This window comes from Simochromis diagramma, unplaced genomic scaffold (genome assembly GCF_900408965.1).
Source record: "Simochromis diagramma unplaced genomic scaffold, fSimDia1.1 OVJJ01000125.1, whole genome shotgun sequence".
NCBI classification, from domain to species: Eukaryota; Metazoa; Chordata; class Actinopteri; order Cichliformes; family Cichlidae; genus Simochromis; species Simochromis diagramma.
The window spans coordinates 237,894-246,508 of record NW_024387162.1 but is presented as its reverse complement, the minus strand read 5'-3'; the positions used below and the strand labels follow the sequence as shown (position 1 = coordinate 246,508).

The window sequence follows — 8,615 nt, the reverse complement described above, 5'->3', positions numbered from 1 at the left end:
TCGATGTCAAAGCCACAGTGTTTGATAGTGTGGGGGAATTACCAGTTAGTCCGCTCAAAGACAAATCCATACATTTCAGTCTCTTACAGCTTCAAATTTCCATGACACTGTTTTCATTATGGAGTTGTCTCTGAAAGACAAAGGTTTTAGGGGCTCAGCCTTCCTGTGTTGTTCAGTTTCATCCATTGTGTCTACTAACAGCTCTTTGAGAATCACCTAAAGATGACTTAAAGAGTTAGGTGCTCGAATTAGCAATGGGTCTGATTTCTCTGAAAATGATTACACTAAAAACACAAAGAAGAAAAACTTTAAAAGGTCTAAAAAAACTACTGACTGAGATTACTAATTGTAAAAAGTGTAAGAGTATGTATGGCTTTGTGGCTCTGGCTCAATACTTTTGCACGGTGCTGTGTGTGCGCTGCACTGTATTACACTAACAGTATGTGAAAAACTGTGGGGGGAGCAGTCATTATGTACTGCAAAGGTTGATTGTGTTCATCTGGACGTAGCGTGACTTCTTCAGGCTCAGCTGACTGCAAACTGACCTCCCAGCCCATTGTTCATCAGTGCTGCTGGTTGCAGTCATTGTGCAGAGGTGCTGTTTATACGGTTGGGGAAACCTGCAGTCAGCTGAGACTGAAGAAGTCACGCTATGTCCACATGAACAGGATCAACCTTTGGGGATGTCCTCGCCTGGATGGTCGAGCATGCATTTAGACATAATCATGATCGCGCTCTTTAAATGATGTGTTCCACGTGCTGTTAGAGCGCCGAGTGTGCAGCATTCAAATAAAGCTGACAAACACAAACGTGATAGTGAAACAGGGTTCCTTTATTCACACCACTTTCTACTCCAGCTACGTTAGAAGTTAACATGTGTCTATCCTCTAGCTCTATGCTGACCTCTCATTCATCTCTCCACACTATATAAACATTTCAAGATTATAATATACGTCTAGAAATCCAGAGAGTTTTGAGGTGACCTCCACAGTTCAGGGGTTTCTGCTCAACAGTCTCACCCCACTCTTCCAGCGTCCCACTTCCACTTCTTTTTTTCCTCCTTTGTTCAACAAAAAAACAAAACCATACTGAACAAGGCATTTGTAACCAGAGAAGAGGGCGTGGACATTTGTAAAGCGCATCGACTATACAGGTCACGCAGAACACAAGCGACAGGTCACACACAGAGCACGGTAACAGAGGAAGGAGAGTATACTGCTCGCTCACAACACTAACACATTACAGCGCCATGTGACAGAAAAGTACCATGAAAAAGAAGAAACCAATCATCTTTAAGCATTTCATAGAAACAAAAACAGATCAATTGCAAAGTCGGAGTAAACAAATCAGGAATATATACAGTGAGGTAAAAATACATTGGTCTTTCAAAGAGGTATTTTCTTTTTGATTAAGTGTCCTTTTTAACACTTTAATTACTGGATGCTTTTTACAGATCACGTTCAGCTTTTGGATGACATCTATGAAGCGGGTTATGCAGACACATGCAGTCTCGTCGTTGGAGGTCAAAAGCAAAAGTCAAACTTAGGCACCAAATAAAACATGTTAAAGCTTTCTACTACCTTTGCTGCCAAAGAGGCCACGCTGTAGTATTAAACCAGGTTGGAAAAGGTTTGTTCCAAGCAGAGGCAGAGCCCTTTAGTGACCCACACCGCCTTCCTCTGGTCTGTGAGATGATGGAGGGCACTCAGGAGAGGAGCACGTCACCCTAATGCGGTCACAGTGTATAGATGCTGCTAGCATAGGTAGGTCTCTGAACATGTGTGATCCAACGGGACTCTGTGGACAGACGCCACCGAGCCCGGCTTTGCATATTGAGAGAAAGAGACGGGCGATATCTGCACGATTGCAGACACAAGTTTGGGCTGAGATATGCAGGTTGTGCTCGGGTTGGGATGTTGACTCTGAGATGACTGATACATTCGCAGCTGTAGCTGTCAGTGCATGGTTTGAAGCTGCTGGCATAGTTCACGACACCTCCCTGTTGTGGCCATCCATCAATCTGCACAAAGCAGGAAAACAGGCCTGACGTGTACACGAAGTAAAACGTGGAAAGGCTGCATATTCTACGGTGCTTCTGCTTTAATGGGTCTGAGTCACCAAACAGCTGAGCCATGCTGCTACTGACCGGTGGAGTGAGGTTTGAGATTGCATGGCTATACGTCACAGCGCACCTCTCCCCATTTAACTGAGAGCTACAAAGAGAGAAAGCAGAACACGAGTCTCCAAAATGAGGTACAGAAGGTTTTCTTGCTAACAGTTTGAAACATGGTTGATGATCCAAATAACTAAACAAACACTTCTTACTTAAAAGTATGAAGGAAACAACACAGTCTCATAGCAATGTGAGTTTTAGTTTTGTCCTTTCGTATCAGCTCGTGTTAAAGTCAAGTGCCCGTTTAGACAGAAAGAGCTACAAAGTCTGAAGGCTGGAGGTGTGGTGGCCAGGACTTTAACACTGGGCATCCAGCATCGATTCAGACTTTTATTCCGGTTATTTTGGGGCTTTTTAACTAAACATATACTTTTGGTTGGATTTAGCCAGATTGCAGGGCAGCAGTGTAAGATGGGACATGGTCCACGGTCACCTCCTCCAGCTCTTTGGTTAGTTTTAGGCAACAAATAGTTCAATAATGTTGATGAAAGACCATGGATTGGGTTAGAACAGACACTTCTGCAAAGTTAATCACACTTTACAAAGCTCCATATTTAGCTAGGCTGCAATGGTGATGAGGACCAAAGCAGCGATGACCCATTTTGCTGTCAGACTGTGTTAAAGGGAAAGGACTTACAGGTTTACTCCCAATGCTTTCCAGAAAACATCACCGTGATGAAGGCCACGGTCCAAAAAGCATTGATCACGTAACACAGCTGTAGTGCTGATGGAGCTTTGACCGACAATACGCCATCTTTTCACGGTCAGCCAACCACAAAGACGCTTTGATGATTCGGGTATGGGGACAAATGAACAAATCTACAGCCAGTCTCTCTACATGGTTGGACACGGACCAATGGTTGCACAACTGTAAGAACAATGACCGACCAAGAGCGCCTTCAATTTCAGAATGGTCACAGAGGTTTCATAAGTAATATGGTCACTGAAAATCAACTGGGAGATCTCCTGAATTTTGTGACTGGTGTTAGGGAACAAAAAAGCCCTTTTTAGTCTCCAGAAGGAGCTGCTTATGTCTAAGAACCCTCGGACGCTAGCACCGAGGACAAAATGAATTGTATAAAACTCTCTTGGTGCAGAATTGTGTTCGTCATTAAGCAAGCCTCTGCAAACTAAATGGGTTCTGCACACCATTCAAAGTATTCCTATAAGGAGAATACTGAAGAGCATTTGACTGTACCTGTGGTTGTTTCCAAATTCTACTGTTTTAAACTCATTCTTCTTCAAGCAAGCACGTACAAAACTAAAAACGAATGAAGTTTACATCCTTTCTCTGGCTTCTTCCCACTGTCCAGTGTCATGTATTTAATGGGTTCATTGGTGAATCTAAATTGCCCACAGGTGTGTTAGCTATCTCTCCCTGTGACCTGCACCTCGACTCTCGCCCTATGGTAGCTGGGATACGTTCCAGCACCCCTGCAACCCTGATAAGGTTAGTAAAAGGGAACAGATGGATGAATGAAAAGAAATTACAAATATTTAAAAATCCAAGTTTCATGACCAAACACCAGGACAGCTTATGGGCCTAGTGTGATCATCACAGCAGTAAGATGATCCTCCAGGTCAAGCCTAGAAATGTTATAAGGAGAAACCCAACAACTTCCCAAAGGTAGCCACTGGACATCAGAGTTAAACCATGCATTAAAATGCCCACCGTGAAAATCAAATACACAACTTTTCTTAATGTACAAGTATATTGGAAATGAAGTGTCTGATGGAACGTGTCTGGTCCAATCAACATAATCTGATAAACATGCCCACTTTAGTATTGATGAAAGAATTTAGTGCCTAGATTTTCACCTTCACTGAGATCATCTTCTGCACTGCCTTAAGAGACCAGAGGAGGCACTGTCATCAAGTGGGTTAGGGGGTTAGTGTTAGTTCACAAAGAAATAAACTGAAAAACAAGCAGGGGTGAGTGTGAGTTGGTCTACTCGGTACAGAGCTGTTAAGCCACTGAAACCGCTGCAGTGAAGCGTGGCCGTTGTAGCTGTTGGATCAGTTAGAGAACGTGGAACAAGAAAAGCCAAGACAGACTCAACAGACCGAAGTGGTTCTGTTCAAGAGAGAGAAATGCTGGGTAAACATCTTTATACACTTATGTTGGGATTGGAAAAGAGAAGGTACAAGGCTGCTGGTGACTTTAAGACAAAAGGAAGATTGACCTATTAAAGGCATATAAGGAGAGCTGTTCACTGAGCTTTTGTTGTGGATGGCACACATTCCACGTGCTCCCAGTCCAAACTAAAGGCCCACCTGTGCAGAGCTTAAAGGGATGTAATCTCTTTCCCAGACCTCTACCAGCAAACCTCCAACCTACACCGTGGAACGTAAACAGCTTGGAAACGTGACGCCCTAACCTCCTCGATAAGCCTGCTAGTTCAACAACTTTTCCAGGCATGCAACATTTAACCAGCCTGTCACCTCGTTTTGTTTTCCTCCAGCAGATAGTTAGAGGCTTAACATCTATGGCAGGGGCCAATCTTTCTTTTGTCTTATGTTTCTATGATGACAGAGGCAGAACTGTAAAAAGCCAGCAGCAGGTTGTGAGAATGTTGTGTAGGCTTCAGAAGCTGGTGAAATGATATTTAGCTTCAGCCAACTGGAGCTTTTTGTCTTGATTTTACCTGAAAATGTTGTGTACACTGAGGATTTCAGAGCCAACTGAATCTCCACCAAAGGTCCCATAATGACGGCTTTTCAGTGATGCAGTTTTTACGCTTTGACAACAAAGAACAAGTCCCAACCTCAGCTGCCCCTTCCTTAAAATAATAAACGGACCTCCGTGTTATTCCATGTTAACCGATCAGCACAGAGATGCAGAGGACTCGCTCGGAGCGAGTTTGCGTTAGAGCAACATAGCACACAATGATTCAGGCAACAGATGGATATTCACATCCAACGGCAGCTCTCGCCTCGACCTGGAAAGCGAGCTGGCCAATTAAGCAGCAGCACAACGATACATTATAAATGGATAAAAGGAAAAGAAACAATGAAGACAGACTGATTCGCTGACAGCCGACTTACAGATAAACACCACAGCAGTACAGAAGTGCACTTATTGCTGAACAACAAACAGACTCTGTGGTGTCTTTGTGCAAATCACGGTGTGGCAGACGTCCCAGTCAAAGTACCCAGTTCTGGACCTGTGACCTGTGTGTTTGATGTCATGGCAATTTGGCAACAGGACAAACACACCTGGAACGTCAGGTGCGATATATACATCTATATATCCTTTACATAGAATAATGACACTTACTCCATCAAAGTATTCATTATATATGTGTATAATAGATTTATCGATTTTTAAAAAATGACACACACAAAATGAAGAGCATATCCTGACTCTTACGTGTTGGTCCCTTAAGGCTTGCTAAGCTGAAATGACAAAATTGTCAGTTTGATTTTGATCATCTCATGTTTTTGTAAATGTACATTCTAGTAGAAAAGACAAAAAAGAAAATCATAATAATAATATGCAACCTGAAAAACCTATGGCTTAGTAAATATGCATTTGCTATATTTAAATGAATGCACCTCACTGCTTTTTTGTTAAATATCCTACAGAGAAAGAATGTTCATCGTTTGATTCATGCTGTCGTCGTCAACACAGAAACAGAACATCGGAGAGTCCGAGTTTACATTTAGAGAGCGACATCGTTAATGCTTACGAGTCTTTATGGTTCTTTTCGAGAGAGCTTTGTCTGCAAACAGTCTACGGTGCTGGAGCTCCAGAGGATGAGCTGTATGAGAAGTTCTCGTTGAGGTGGCGAGGTGTTCCAGGGGAGGTCTGATGGTATGGCACCGGTGTGTCGGTTGGGCCGTGGGCGCAGCGGCGTCCGGTGTGCGTCTCCTCTTCCTATCCTCCCTGTATCGCGGGTATGCATAGGATGAGCTTGCTGCTCAGTGGGGTCTCTGCCAAGCCTCCTCTGACGCACACCACACAAAGCTGCATCCGCAAAAACAACCCACGACAGCCAACACAGGACACGGTGGCTTTGAAGCACGGCACTTTCCAGTAACGACTGGCTTGGAAGGCATGGTGGCAGCTGTTGGTTGTTGTTCTTGCCGTTTGTGGTTTAGCAGAGCACAGTATAGAAAATAGACACATTTATCTACTGTATATTGCATATGTTGCAGCATGTTTGCCAGAAATGAAGGACTTCGCCACGTCCGCTTTGCTTTTTGAAAACCACACTGAATGAGCGGAGCAGCTCGAACAGCAGAAAGTATAAAGGTGATGCATAAATCAGAGAGCGGGTCGACGAGCCGGTTCAGTCCCCAGAGCTACTGTAACACAAGAGGAGCGAGGAAAACGGGAATGCTCACGGCAGACGCTGGTCCTGCTTCTGGTGGCAGCACCCACTCACCTCCACAGAGCTGCCCACAGCAGCCATGCGTCATTACAGCTGCCGTGTTGTTCAGAAAGCCACAGCTTGTCTTTTGAACTGTACTCAGGGCACTCGCTGCGAAAATACTCACATTATTCATAGTGACAAAGATACTCCTGTTATTGAAGTAAATATTACAGTTGTGCACATGCTTTGTGCAGTTCTCTGCTGACAAATATCCACATCGTTCTGATATTTTATGTGAATTGTGACATCCTGCTAATAGCAGTAAAGTATTCCCTGGTGGAGCCTTGTTCTGTAGTTCTCACTTGTTTTTCATTGGAACTTTTTAAATGAGAGCCAGCAGTCTGACCTGCTGAGCAACATGGCGGCTGGATATGACGCATGGCGCCAGCTCCAATGCAGCGTCTACATAGAGAAATCTGTACAAGCTACAAATGAGAGTGTTCCTATCAATGCTGTCCTCACTGTGATCCCAAACCTGCTGCAAACCAAACGCACGTGGCCCGTGTTCAAAGGTACATTCAAATATACATTCAAAATGTACAGTGCTGTGCAAAAGTCTCCACTACACTGTTTAGGTTTGACTTTTAAAGTGTAGCAGCTCTCTGAAGGTCACTGTGGGCTTTTCTATCCACTGTGACCATTTTCAAAGGAATCTGTTTGTTTGTTTGTTTGTTTGGCCACTAAACACCGACGTGAATCCTTCATGCATTAAAACCTAACTCAAAGGATGAACCGGCGCTGTCTCTGTGCACAACGGGCACCTTAACAACGATCCTTTAAACTAAGGTTACGTCATTTCTTTAGGCACTTGGTTTTTATAAAACACTCTGGTATGTTCAATAGAGTCTAGGGACAAATTCAAAGAGGCATGAAAGTGTATTTCTGCACTATGAAGGTGATTAGTGTGTGGTGTCCTTAACAATGTGAGGAAACCAGGACAAAGCACACACTGGCAGGGTTACAATCTACAGCAGACGATAATTATTGGAGTCATTTCTTTAAGAAAAACTCCAGCAAAGACCTGACGAGATCCTTCTGGCTCTCCCGCTGCTACTCTATGGTTGGCCAGTGGTCAGAAATGGTGTCAGTGGATGGGCGGAGTCAAAGATCCATTCTTACATAAACCGAGAGACAAAGCTGAGGGATGCCGAACTACACAAGGAGGGAGCTGAAGAATCAGTGGCAGCAGGTCTGATGAAAACGTGAAGGTTTTGGTTCAAAATGTCATCGCTGTGTAGGGAAAGAGCACAACACTGACTGTCCATCTGTTTGGGCCTCAGCCACAGCTGTTAGTCTTCATTCTGATTGGCCAAATATCAACTTCCTGCCTTTAAGCCTATTAGAATTAGAACGTCAGTGTCTGCACACGTTTCTCATGTTCTAAGGGAAACAGAGGAATGGGCTTGGCTCAAAACTTTTGCACAGCACTGTAGGCTGGGTGTGTGAGCGAACATGTTAACAGAACAAGCTGTTCCACAGAAAAGTCTTATTTTTAAATGGATTCTTGAACTGAAGCGTCAGAGCACAATGTTGATGTACAGATGTGGGGCTGTGACTCAGAGGCGTCCGGGTGACTTCCAGCTGTCGCTCTGGTTTCACAGACCCTGACCAGCTCGGGACTGTGTGTGTCTGTTTGTGGAGGAGACGAGCGATGGAGGCACGGATACACTTCATATGATGAAAGAAAAAAGGAACAATGAGTGAAGGCTTCTTCCTTCCAGCCATCCTTCATCTGATCCATCCAATCAGCCGTTCATGTGTGTGTGTGTGTTAGCCCACACACACATTCTCAGTTTAAGTGCTGATTAGTCAGTCCATGAATGAAATGAGGTGACAGAGGAAACGTATCACTTCCCTTCAGAACAAACAGGAGGGGCAATCAGTGAATCATAAAGATAATAATGCTATGGATGAAAGTCATAGTGTGTGTGTGGGTGTGGGCGTGTGGGCGTGTGTGTGTGTGTGGGTGGGCGTGTGTGTGTGTGGGCGTGTGTGTGTGTGTGGGTGGGCGTGTGTGTGGGCGTGTGTGTGGGCGTGGGTGGGCGTGTGTGTGGGGTGGGCGTGTG

General features: G+C 44.4%; 1 long non-coding RNA gene across 1 annotated transcript; it reads right to left on the bottom strand.

Annotated features, from left to right (window-relative positions):
• Window positions 1–811: 811 nt before the first annotated feature.
• On the bottom strand, window positions 812–8,569 carry LOC120744429. The gene is made up of 2 exons (XR_005698359.1): window positions 3,372–8,569; window positions 812–2,213 (listed from the first exon to the last, which is right to left on the bottom strand). It is a non-coding gene; the product is annotated as an uncharacterized LOC120744429 (long non-coding RNA).
• Window positions 8,570–8,615: the final 46 nt, after the last annotated feature.